Below are 12,699 nucleotides of genomic sequence, written 5' to 3'. Positions count from 1 at the left end.
AGGTGGTGGTGGTCTGCTGCCGCGGCTGCCCCCAGAGCAGCGACCCCAAGCTGCGGGTCTGAGAAGATGCTGGTCCCGCCCCTTCTGCCCCACCCAGGCCTGGCTGCCAGGGGCAGGCGCAGCAGCAGAAGGACAGACCCCCCTCTCCCTCCCCACCCCAATAGGCCAAGCAGAAATCTGGGGGGGGGACACTTGACCCCACATCCCCGCTGTACATGTTGCTTATGTGGAATCACTAGGTGAACCAGTCAGACAACAGACTCAAGTGCCAACAGTACGCAGATGATACACAGCTCTGACGATCCTTCACCACATCCGCCCACACCACTACCACCAAAATGGCCCAGTCCTTGGATGAGATCAGCTGGCTGAAGCTGAACCCGAGTAAGAGCGAGGTGATGCTGTTGGGCAGAGGAAAGCACTTTGAAGAGGTTGCAGCCACAGTGCGATCTCGGTTGGTTGAAGATACACACCCACAGCTGGCCACTTCAGTCCCTACTCTAGGCATACTCTGGGATTCCTCGCTAAGCTCTCACATAGCAGCGTATCTCTGAGTTACACTGTCTACCATCTTCTCTTGGCTAGGAAACACTTTCCCATCCTGGCCGATGAAGACTTGGCCTCAGTTATTCATGCCTTTGTCACCTCTTGGCTGAATGACCACAGTGTGATATACCTGGGCAGGAAAGCTACAGCACCTAGGTAACTAAGTAGTTCAGAATATTGCAGCACATCTTCTCAACACCGCAGACTATTGCCAACACATCAGACCGGTGCTCCAGGTGTTTCTCATAGAATTTCAAACCCAGTTAAAGGTCTCAGCCCTTATCTTCAAGGCATTTCATGGCCTGGGCCCGGGATACCTAAAAGACCATCTAAAGCTCAGGGACAAAGATCATGATTGACAACTTTGCTCCTCTGGCATGGTGGAACTCTCAATCATAGGACTAGAGCTCGTCTGTGTGACAGGCAGAACCTTCTCCAGGGGCGATCTGAGGCTGTGGAATGAACTCCCCTGGGAACTAAGGGCCCTCACAAACCACACCATCTTCCACTTTGAGTGCACAGCACATTTCTTTGACCTGCCTTCTCCAACATAAACACATAACAACAGGTACAGGTATATTTGATGGGGTGTTCAGCCCACCCCAACCCTGAAGGGGTAAGGTGGCTAAGAAGAGGCCAATTAACCTTATAGGCTGCATCTGGGGGAAAGTCAGGCCTGATTGATAAGTATTAGTTGAAGATGAATGGCTGCTAGGCAGCAGCAGGCTGGGTTTGTAGAAAGCCAGGAAGTTGAGAGAAGAAGGGGGCTGCGGGGAAAGAGACTGCAGTCACTCTGGGCACAGAGAGGTGGGTAGGAGAAAACTCAGAGGGGAGCAAAAGCCCTAGGATCCTAGCCCTTCAGGAAAGTTTTACCCAGAGGAGTTGCGGAGGAGAAAGCCTGTGGAAGGCAGAGTAGGAAGAAGCTCAGGGAAAGAGCAGCAAGGGTTGAGACTGTATAGACCTTGGGTGCTGATTGTAGGGTGCCTGGCATGGAACCTGGAGTAGCAGGCAGGCCCAGGTTCCCCTACCAGCCACTGGGAAGTGGCACAGGACTGGTGAAGGTGGTATCCAGTCAGTTGGTCAGGCACGACATAGATGCTCCAGGAGGGGAAAACTATAAGCCCTCTGGCCAGGTGATCAGAGTCATGTAGAGAGAGCACCCTGAATCCTGGAGAGTGAGAAGAGCCACAGGGCAAGTGAGTGATAGAAGAGGGCGCTAGACCAGATGAGAGCAGATCCCCAGACCCAGCCACAAGGAGGCACCCCAGCAGTGAGTGAACCCTGTGACAATATATTAAAAAACCCAACAACCATACCCTACCAAAAACAAGATACTCCACTGCATACTCTTCTCCCTCTGGGGAGAGGATGAGAGAACAAACACGTGACAGATGTGTAGTCTTGTTGCTTAATGCACTCCTGGCAACTGCTCAGATGCTATGGTGATGAGTGCAGTTTAAAACCTGTATAATCGAATAGAGGAATAGAATCGAATAGAGATTAAGGGATTTGTCCCAGGCCACGCAGGAAGCATGGAGCTGGAGAGACAAAGACCTGGTTCCCCATCCTGTGTTTCTGACCACAAGCCCATGCTTCTTTCTCTGACTTTGCAAAACTGTAGAATTTAAACTTTCCATTTTAAGGCTGGGGCAAATCTTCAGCGGGTGTAAGTCAGGGTCGCTTCATTGGAGCTATATTGAACTACACCACTTGAAGATCTGGCTCCTGGTTTTTACCGCCTATTCACTTAACCAAAATGAAACTACACCAGCTGCAGTTTCACCTACATGATCTTATGCCAGGATAGAATTTTGCCAGCATTACTGGGGTAACAAACTTTGTATTTCTATGCTCTTCAGTGGCTGATGTATGTTTCACACATCATCTGCAGGGAGCTCATCTGGGGCCTGATCCCGTGCTGATGGAAGTCAATGGGACAACTCCTGTACTGAAGTTAAGCACAGGCGTAAGCTTTATTGGATCAGCAACAAAGTGCTGAGTGCCTTAGAGGATCGGAAAGTGTAATCTCTCTTAGAAGCTCTCAACAAGGAGGAGACAACAGAAGAGACTGTAGCTGAATTAACATTACCATCCTTCTCCTCCTCCTCATTATTCATTGTAGTGCCTAGAGAACCCTTATCAGGGATCACAGCCCTACTGTATACAGTTAACTAAAAGATGCCCCCTCCTGAAGAATTTATAATCTAAGTATATCTAAGTAGATACTTAAGGTACAAACATTTAACAGTGAGGGTAATCAATCATTGGGACAACTTTCTTTGGGAGGTGATGGATTTTTCATCACTTGCAGACATTAAAGCATTATTAGATGTCTTTCTAAAAGAAATGCTCTCGCTCAACCACAAGCTATGGGCTTGATGCAGGAATCACTAGGTGAAGTTCTCTGGCCTGAGCTCATGCATGATACAGACTAGTTGATCACAATGGATTCTTCTGGCCTTAAAATCTGACTTGAGGAACAAGACAAGTGAGTACAATAACAGAAGGGATGCACAAGGCAAGAGTGAGGAGAGCATAAATAATGTAATAAGCAGTGGTATCAGCACACTTGTTTATTTTCTTTGCAAAATGAATTATTCCTTATTAATAAACTTCAAGTTCTTGTTTGTCTAAGTCCTGGTTCCCCCTGCTGCCTGGAGAGAGGACCTCTGAATTCACATCACATGAAACAAATACTGAGAATTTGCCAGTCTGATCTTTATGTCCCCAGACTATAATTCAAGTAGTTCTGGGTTGTATGGCCTGATCCTCCCCCTCCCAAACTCATATTTCAAACGTCCCTGTGACAATTATGGTAATTTCTTAAAATATCCTGGACAAACCTTACTGAATTAAGTTTAATACCTTTGAGGTCCATTGTATTAAAAATACATTTGTTTATGTGTTATTGTAGAATTGTATGTAACCTCTTTAGGAGATGCAACTAATGCCATCTCTGAGAAGTATTGGGCACTTCAAAGGACTTTTTGGGACTGTTGTAAAGCAGAGTGGTCTCCCTCTGGACCCGAGGGGGGAGAGACCCCTGGTGGGCAGAGCCAAGCCCGCCCTGCCCCGCTTCCCAGAAGTATCAGGGTGGAACAGGAAGTATAAAGGGAGGGCCCTGTAGCTCAGTTGGGCCTGGACCAGGGAAGGGGGCAGATGTCACTTCCAGGGAGCTGAGTCCTGTGCAGGATTCAGGACCAGCAGCTCAGCACCCCATTAATGGAGGAGGCTGAAGGTTCCAAAAAGGTACTGGAGGAAACACCACCTGACTATGAGGTGGCAAGACAGAACGCAGGCCTGACAGAGCAATGCCGACAGAGTTGGGTAGGAAGTAGCCCAAGGGAACCAGACTTCGGTCCAGCTGTGCTGCTGGGAAGCTAGGCATCGTGTTTATATGTCCCCACTGACCCAGTGGCAGCACCACCTGCCATTATCAAGGCCCTGGACTGGGACCCAGTGGAATAGGGTGGTCCCAGGTCCCCATACCCTCTGCTGCCACCCCTCCCGCCTCCCCACCCCCCCCAGGGCTGGCTGCCTACCCATACAGACAATTAGTTGTCTGCCCTAGCCAGGAGGCTCTGGGCCATAAACTGCTTGTCACTCAGCCTGGCCAGAGGGGTCAGACCCAGACTATTGGTGACAGCCGTAGCGAGGGGGAATGGCCTCCCGAGTGGGAGAGACCACTATAGGAACAATACGTGTGAAGTGGGTTTCTTAGAAAATACTTTGGGTGAGGGGAATGCAAATGACACCTCCCTTTTCTGAAGCTTCACCTTGAGCATAAAGTCACTGTCCGTGATTACCTATTCAATGTCTCTTCAAAGGCCTAAAGGGATAAATGAGTGAGTCTTAGAGTCACGGGTGTGCTTGTTTTGAGCGGAACTGGTGACCACAGGAAAACCCGTGGGTGGGGGTGATTAAAAAGCAAATCACCAACCAGAGTCCTTGTAGGAGTGATTTCTGGTAAGCTTATTAGCACATATGAAGGTTCTTTTACTGTTTTCAATATGTTTTCTCTGTAATGCTTTTACTCTATGAATAAATGTGCTTGCACAGAAAAAATCAGTGTGCGCAATTCTCTGAAGATAAAACGAGCAAGCTTGCTTAGACAGTCTGCTTTGCTAGTGAAGTCAGAGTATGATCATGGGGCTCGGGAGCCTGGAACTTCTCCCTTCTGACTGGGGTGAGAGGCATGTCTCCTCCCAGGAGACAATGGCTGGGGACCAAGAAGCTTAGAGTGGATGGCCTTGCTGGATCATAGAACAGGAAGACAGGTGCGAATGTCCTGAACACCTTTTGTAGGTTTTAAGGCCAGGAGGGACCATTATGATCATCTAGCCTGCTCTCCTCTATACACAGGCCATAGAATTTTACCTTGTGATTCCCACAATAAAACTGTATCTTGTAGTCAAGTCAGAGTGTACCTTTTGGAAAGAGACCCAATTTTGATTTAAAGACTTCAGGTGATAGAGAATCCACCATGCAGCAGCAATTGCTGACCAAAGTGAGAAGGCTTTGCTTGTTAAAGGGAGAATGGAAAACTGGCATCCCTTTTGGAGCAGAGAGGCAGGTGTCAGTAGAACAAAATGTCTTTTGTTCTTATGGTCCGCATCTGTCTGAACAGAAAATCCAGGCATGAAAAACACTGCAGTCCAAGGATCACAATGCCAGTTCTCTTGCTTTCTCTATTTGGCACAAGCTGCTTTTCACCCCCACACTTCATGCACACACCTATGATGCACTCATTTACAGAGCATGGTTTCATAATAACCCATATGAGCATGGTCTGGGGAGGGGAATTACATACAGAACCAAAGGAGAGCAAACCACCACATACCTAAAAAAAAGAACTTAGCCAAATGCAAACTGTTATACCCAGGAAACTAACAAGGGAGCCTATTAATAGTGTCTAATGCCTTAGAAAATTCTGATTTGCATGTGAAGTGGTATTTGGCTGTCACAGGGTAGGTACACCCCATCATGGGGTATCAGATTGTGGGGGTTAGCCAAATGGGTAATGGTCCAAGTGGCCTGGGTCTATATATCAGCCCTGCAACTCAGGGCAGTATGGCCCAATGGCCAGAGTCAATAAGGCTGTCTTTCTGCAGCCAAGATCATCCCTCCAGGCATCAACCCACCCTTCTCCCACCAGGTCCCAACCCAGAGAACCACTACTTCTATGATCAGTCCCAGTCATCCATTACTATAGTCCCATTCCCTGAGCTGCTTCCTACCCTTCCTTCCAATGCCAGTAGTCTCAGCCTCCACTGTCTCTCCACCAGCAGTTGGCTGGGGGTCCACTGCAGCCTTACCCCAGCTGACTTCTGTGTCCTGGCACTCCAGCAGGAGCCTGCAATACAAGTTTACTCCCATAAGTGGCCAGCCCAGACTGAGCTGAGCTACTCCCTTTTATACTCTGGTTCCAGTTGGAGCATGCCCAGGGATGAGTGGGGCGTGGCTTCTTTGGCCCACAGCATTCGGTTAACCACTGTTTAACCCGTATGGGATAGGTACACCCCATCACAGGCTATTAAAAATGCATCTGATTTTAAAAGTGAGCTGTGAAGGAAATAAAACAGACGCTCTAATGGATGGGGCACTGCACTAGAACACCAAGGGTTTGGGTTCTATTCCTGGCTCTTCCACTGACCTGGGGCAAGTCAGTTTCCCCTCCCACCCTTTGTCTGTCTTGTCTCTTTAGATTGTAAATATTTCAGTGCAGGGATTGTTTCTTACTACGTGTAGGTACAGTGGTTAAAATGGGCCCTCTAGGCACTCCTGTAATATAAATAGTAATATAATAAAATTTGTATTCTTTTATTTCTTTATGGAGCATACAATTAGCCTAGATTTTTTTTCTCCTGGCTTTTCTTTAACCCCAGACATATCAAGTCTTGTCTTGTTTATTTTTGCGAGAGTTCTCTTTAGGAGCTTCAAGGAGTAGATCTGAAGCTTTCTCAGCCCATAACTGAAGGAAAAGAGGGTAGAATATTTAATTACAGAGCACATTTTTTCTTTGTCGGGCATCTTTAAGTGTCTTGAAGCACGGTGACAGAAACAGACTTCCATCTGTCTGTGAATCAGCTGTCCTCTCAGCACAAGTGAACCCACATTTCCTTTGTTTTGAGCAATTTGCTTAAAGGGATATTTATCAGACTGGCAACCCATCATCACTGGGGACTGAACTCTGGAACTGCAGCAGAAAGATACAGGCCTGTAGCACCAAAGATACAGGAGAGCTCCCTGAGCTGTAGGAAGTGGAAGGCTGTATAGCTGCTGGGGACATAAGAACAGCCATACTGAGTGAGACCAATGGTTCATGGAGCCCAATATCCTCCTGTCTCTGACAGTAGCCAGTGACAGATGCTTCATAGGGAATGAACAGAAGAGGGCAATTATGAGTGATCCAACCCCAGTTGTCCAGTCCCAGCATTTGGCAGTTGGAGGTCTGGGGACACCAGGAGCATGGGACTGCGTCCCTGATCATCTTGGCTAATAGACATTGATGGACCTGCCCTCCATGAACTTATCTAATTCTTTTTTGAACCCAGTTATACTTTTGGCCTTCACAACATCCTGTGGTAATGAGTTCCACAGGTTGATTGTGCATTGAGTGAAGAAGTACTTTTTGTTTGTTTTAAACCTGCTGCCTATTAATTTCATTGGGTTACCCCTGGTTCTTATGTTATCATCATCATCATGTTCCCATTACGCTTCTGGCATTTAGGGCAGCGACGAAGCTCCTCCAATCCTGTCTGTTTCTAGCAAGTCTTTCAATGGTTCCCCAGCTGTGCCCATCAGCTCGGCTTCCACAACTCTTCGCCATGTTGTTTTCGGGCGGCCTCGTTTTCGCTTGCCTTCAGGTGTCCATCTATTCACAGTCTGGTGATGTAAAGGAGTAAATAACACTTCCCTATTCGTTTTCTCTGTACTATTAATGATTTTCTAGATCTCTATCATATCCCACCTTAGTTGTCTCTTTTCCAAGGTGAACAGGCTCTGTTTTTTTAATTTCTCCTTGTATGGAAGGTGTTCCATACCCCAAAACATTCTTGTTGCCCTGCTCTGTAGCTTTCCTGATTCTAATATATCTTTGAGATGGGGCAACCAGAACTGCATGCAGTATTCTAGGTGTGGGCATACCATGGATTTATATAGTGGCATTAGGATATTTTCTGTCTTCTCATCTATCCCTTTCCTAATGGTTCCTAACATTCTGTTAGCTCTTTTGACGGCTGTTGCACATTGAATGGATGTTTTTGGAGAACTACCCACAATGACTCCAAGATCTCTTTCTTGAGTGTTACGAGCGAATTTAGACCTTATCATTTTGTATGTCTAATTTGGGTTATATTTTCCAGTGTGAATTACTTTGCATTTATCAACATAGAATTTCAACTGCCATTTTGTCACCCAGTCACCCAGTTCTGTGAGATTCCTTTGTAAGCCTTTGCATAGCATATCGTGGAAACTGCAGAAGACATTATATACACACAGAGACCATGAAACAAAACTTCCTCCCACCCCACTCTCCTGCTGGTAACAGCTTATCTAAAGTGATCATCAAGGAGGGCCATTTCCAGCACAAATCCAGGTTTTCTCACCCTTCCCCCCCCCCCCCCCCCCGCCCCACAGACACACATACAAACTCACTCTCCTGCTGGTAATAGCCCATCCCTCTTTGAAACCTCTCTTTATAATGCGCATGATAATCAAGGTGGGTCATTTCCAGCACTAATCCAGGTTTTCTCACACCCCCCCCTTCCCACACACACCCCCCTCCAAAAACCACACACACAAACTCACTTCATCCGATGAAGTGAGCTGTAGCTCACGAAAGCTCATGCTCAAATAAATTGGTTAGTCTCTAAGGTGCCACAAGTACTCCTTTTCTTTTTGCGAATACAGACTAATACGGCTGTTACTCTGAAACCTGTCATGGTGCTATTCGTAACATAGGGAGAGACATGCACTTGTCTACAAGACACGATTCTTTAGCTGACAGTGTTGCTTTAAATGGGCAAATTTATAAAATTAGCTATCAGCTCTGCCTTTCTTTTCTCCAGTGTGAGCTGTGGGAGATGAATCACTGTGGTTCATATCTAGGGATATAATATGGCAATGAAGGGAAAAGAAGGAAACCAGGGAATTATGAGTCACATGGAAAATCACTATCATTTCCTTGTGCCAACCACTGCAAAGAGCTTTTTAAGGATCTTGAGGGTCTGGAAGAGTTGGTGCTCAATATGGAAATGAAACAAGGACTCCCTGCTCGATGATGTGTTGGGTGTCATAACAGCCTAGGATTTCTCTGGAGCATCCAGGAATCAGGATCTGGCTCCACTGGAAAAATTGAATCAATGGAACATTCAAAACTTCAGGACTAAGGCCAGATGCCCTGGTGAACTGCTGCAATTCACTTTCTGGATTCTGCATCCCAGTCCCCCTCCTAGTCTATTATCCTGACCCTGGGCACCAGTGGAATTCCCCTGGGGAGGAATTTGGCTGAACACCCAGTGAGGTAGGTGAGGAGTGTCGCACAAATCCTGTTGTTACTAAGTATAAATGTTGAATGCAAAATGGACCTTGAGGACAATTCTGTGAATAATCTGGACTCTGAGTAAGGGATGTGTCACCAATGGGTGTCACAGTAGAACTACAGAAGCAGTGGGATGAGGCAAGCCTTTGACTCCAATCGCGATTATTAGTGATAGGGATAAAAGACGCTATTGTTGCTCGGTAGCGGCCAGTTGCTTTTAACAAGCTTTAATAACGAGTTGGTGAGTTCCCTAGGAAGTTGGCCTATACACCAATGGGTTCTGCTTTACAGGGCAAATCTTTATCAAGCCCCCCCAGCCTGAACCAATAAGGTTCTGTGCATGGAAAGGCCAGACTTGGGGAATCCATGCCATTGTTATGCACCTCCGGGTGGGGTGGAACAAAGAGAGCTCGGAGTGAGAGGAGAGATGGAGGAGCAAGGATCTATTATTGCTATGTGGATCCACTGCTCTCCATAAGGGAGCAGGAGACTGAAGCAGCTATACATCCTCTCTGTGGCCTGCTTCCTCCCCATCCTCCTCTTGGGTTCTGGGAAGTGGGTGGGCGCAAGCCCGTCCATGGCTAGAGGACCCTCCCCCAGCCTATGGAGAAGATCCAGTGAGCCCAGGACTCAAATAATTACGGGGGACAACAGAAAAAATAACAAGGACAGATGTGAAGGTCAAAGGGTCAAAAGTAGAAAACCTAAAGGGGACACCGAGCAGAGAACCACAGACAGCGCCCACTGCTCCTCGAAGGTGTCAAGGGAGCCAGCGGATGCTGCCCAGAGGAACTCAGGATGCGTGAACGGAGAGAGACTTGGAAATAGGACTCATGGACGCAGAGAAGCCCCTCAGCCAACATCCTCTCCCTGGAGTTGTAGATGGCCACTTTGGCCATCACTAGAAGGAGGCTGGCAAGGAGGTCCCGTGACTTTGTGGGGCCATGGATAGGGTGTGCATATACGAGAAGATGGGGGGAGATGTACAGCCAAAACTGCAAAAATAAGTCCAGGAGGACCTGGAAAAGGGGCTGCAACCTGGTGCACTCAAGGTAAATGTGCGCCAGGGTCTCCCTCACGCTGCACAAGGGACAGGCATCTGGAACAGGGGTGAACCGTGCCAGGTACACACCTGGGCTCATGGCTCCATGAAGGAGCCGTCAACTAATATCCCAGGCTGGCCGTGGAACCTAGGTGGAATCTAGGCTGGCCCACCAGGGTTCCTCACCCACAATAGGGGGTAATAGGTCCCGCCACTTAGTGTCGGGGCAGGACACAAGGGTGAGGAAATGGAGAGTATGGAGCATGAGCATATACAGATGTGCTCTTGGCACGGTTCAAGAGAGAACCAGCTGCAGGTTCCTGGAAGGTCAGCACGCAGCTTGCCTGCTCAGACTATGCCTGGCTTTCCCGGGTTTGGCCCTAAGTGAAGGCCACAGTGATAACACAGCAGAGCCCTCAGTGACCCTGCACAGGGCCTTAATAAGGGATGCTCCATCACAGAGGTACCCAAACTTTGCCCATTGGAAACTTGCCAGGAACCTGCTGAAAGCATTCCCTAATATGCATACCACGGAGGAGATTTCAGCCATTCCGTTCCGAGCTGTGGAGACGAGGTCTATATGGAGACTGCAGGGCCCAGATGATGAGAAAAAGGGACTCCTTCCCTTGTTTCTCCACCAGATAGCACAATATTTTCTCTTTCTGGTGCCATGAATACACAAGTGAGCTTAACAGCAGCACAGCTGTGCTGATGCAGCTGTGCCGCTGTAAGATCGCTCGTGTAGCCGCTCTTTGCCGACAGCAGAGAGCTCTCCCACTGACATAATTAAAACACCTCCAACAAGCGGTGGTAGCTATGTTGGTGGGTGTGATAAATGAAATGGGGGGTGGGGGGGTTAGCTCCCTTTTATGGACACCCAGCCAGTCAGTAGCTATAAAATCCCTCTTAGTAGCTTTTCTCTAATTGTGCTACCTGTAAAGGGTTAAAAAGCCTCACAGCTATGCATAGGTAAAAGGAAGTGAGTGGACACCTGGCCAAAAGAGCCAATGGGAAGGCTAGAACTTTTTAAAATGGAGAAAAAACTCTCCTTTTGTCTGTCTGTGGTTGTTTTTCCAGGGAGAGGCGGACAGGGCAACAGCTATGCTGTAAAAAGCTTGGGCCAGGTATGAAAAACCATCAGTATCATACCTAGAAACTACTCATTGGAAACCCCAGATATGTAAGTAAATCAGGAAATGTCTAGGAAGACGCGATTAGATTTATCTCTTTTATTTCTTTGTGGCTTGTGGATTCCTCTGTGCTAACCCCAGGTGTTTTTGTATTGCTTGTAACCTTTAAGCTGGACCTCAAGAAAGCTATTCTTGGTGCTTAATCCTTGTATTTGCTCTTTTAAAATCTAGCAATAACCTGAGTTCCAGATGTGGGGTATTTTTTAAATAAAATTTACCTTTTTTAAGAACAGGATTGGATTTCTGTGTTTTAAGAGGTTTGTGCCCATGTTGTTGAATTAGCTGGTGGCAACAGCTGATTTCTTTTTTTTTCTTTTCTTTCTCAGCCCTTCCCCGGAGGGTGTGTGTGTGAAAGGGCTTGAGGGTACCCCACAGGAAGGAATTCCCAAGTGAGTAGGGTGATCAGATGTCCCGTTTTTATAGGGACCATCCCATTTTTTGGCGCCTATTACCCTCCACCCCGTCCCGTTTTTTCACAGTTGCTATCTGGTCACCCTACAAGTGCGCCTTCCTGGGTTCTCAAAGGGGTTTTGCACTTGGGTGGTAGCAGCATCAACCAATCCAAGGTCAGAGAAAAGCTGTAACCTCGGGAGTTTAATACAAGCTGTCATGGAGTGTGGCGGAGTCAGGGCCCTGCACCTCCCTCTTCCTGCGATTCTCCGTGACTTACAGCCAGCCTGTAAAATGGAAGGTTTATTAGACGACAGGAACACAGTCCCAAACAGAGCTTGTAGGTACAAACAGGACCCCTCAGTTGGGTCCCTCTGGCGGGGGGGGGGGGGGGGCAGGAAGCTTAGACCCCAGCCCCGGGGCTCCCTCTGATTCCCCAGACCGCTCCAAACTGAAACCGCCTCCAGCAGTCTCACCCAGCCTCCCCCCCGGCTCCTCCTCCAGTTTCCCCGGGCAAAGGTGTCTCCTGGCCCCAACCCCCCTCCTGGCTCAGGTTACAGGCTCAGGTATCGTCCCTCAAGTAAAGTCACCCCCTGCTACCCCATCCCCAATGCAAACAGTCCCAGTAAAACTCCCCTGCGACAGTCCCAGGTCAATCCGCCCCGCTTCCTACTGTGTCACACAAGCCTGGAGTGGTAAGTATTAATTTTTAAAGTCTTTGTGGGCACGCACTTTCTGCACTCAATGTGCCAGAGGAGGGAATCAGCCTTAACAGCGGGAGAGCGTCTCCCGCCGACATAGTGCTGTCCACACCGGCACTTCTGTCGGTGTAATTTATGTCACTCAGAAGGGTGTTTTTTCACACCCCTGAGGGACATAAGTTATACCGACAGAAGTGCCGGTGTAGACATAGTTTGGGTCTATTTTCCAGGCTGTCAGCATGGACAGAGAACGCTTTGGTAACAATTTCTCTCTCCATCTCTGAAGGT

This window comes from Natator depressus, chromosome 2 (assembly GCF_965152275.1).
Source record: "Natator depressus isolate rNatDep1 chromosome 2, rNatDep2.hap1, whole genome shotgun sequence".
In the NCBI taxonomy this organism is placed as follows: Eukaryota; Metazoa; Chordata; order Testudines; family Cheloniidae; genus Natator; species Natator depressus.
The sequence above is the reverse complement of the archived record's forward strand: the minus strand, read 5'-3'. Positions refer to the sequence as shown.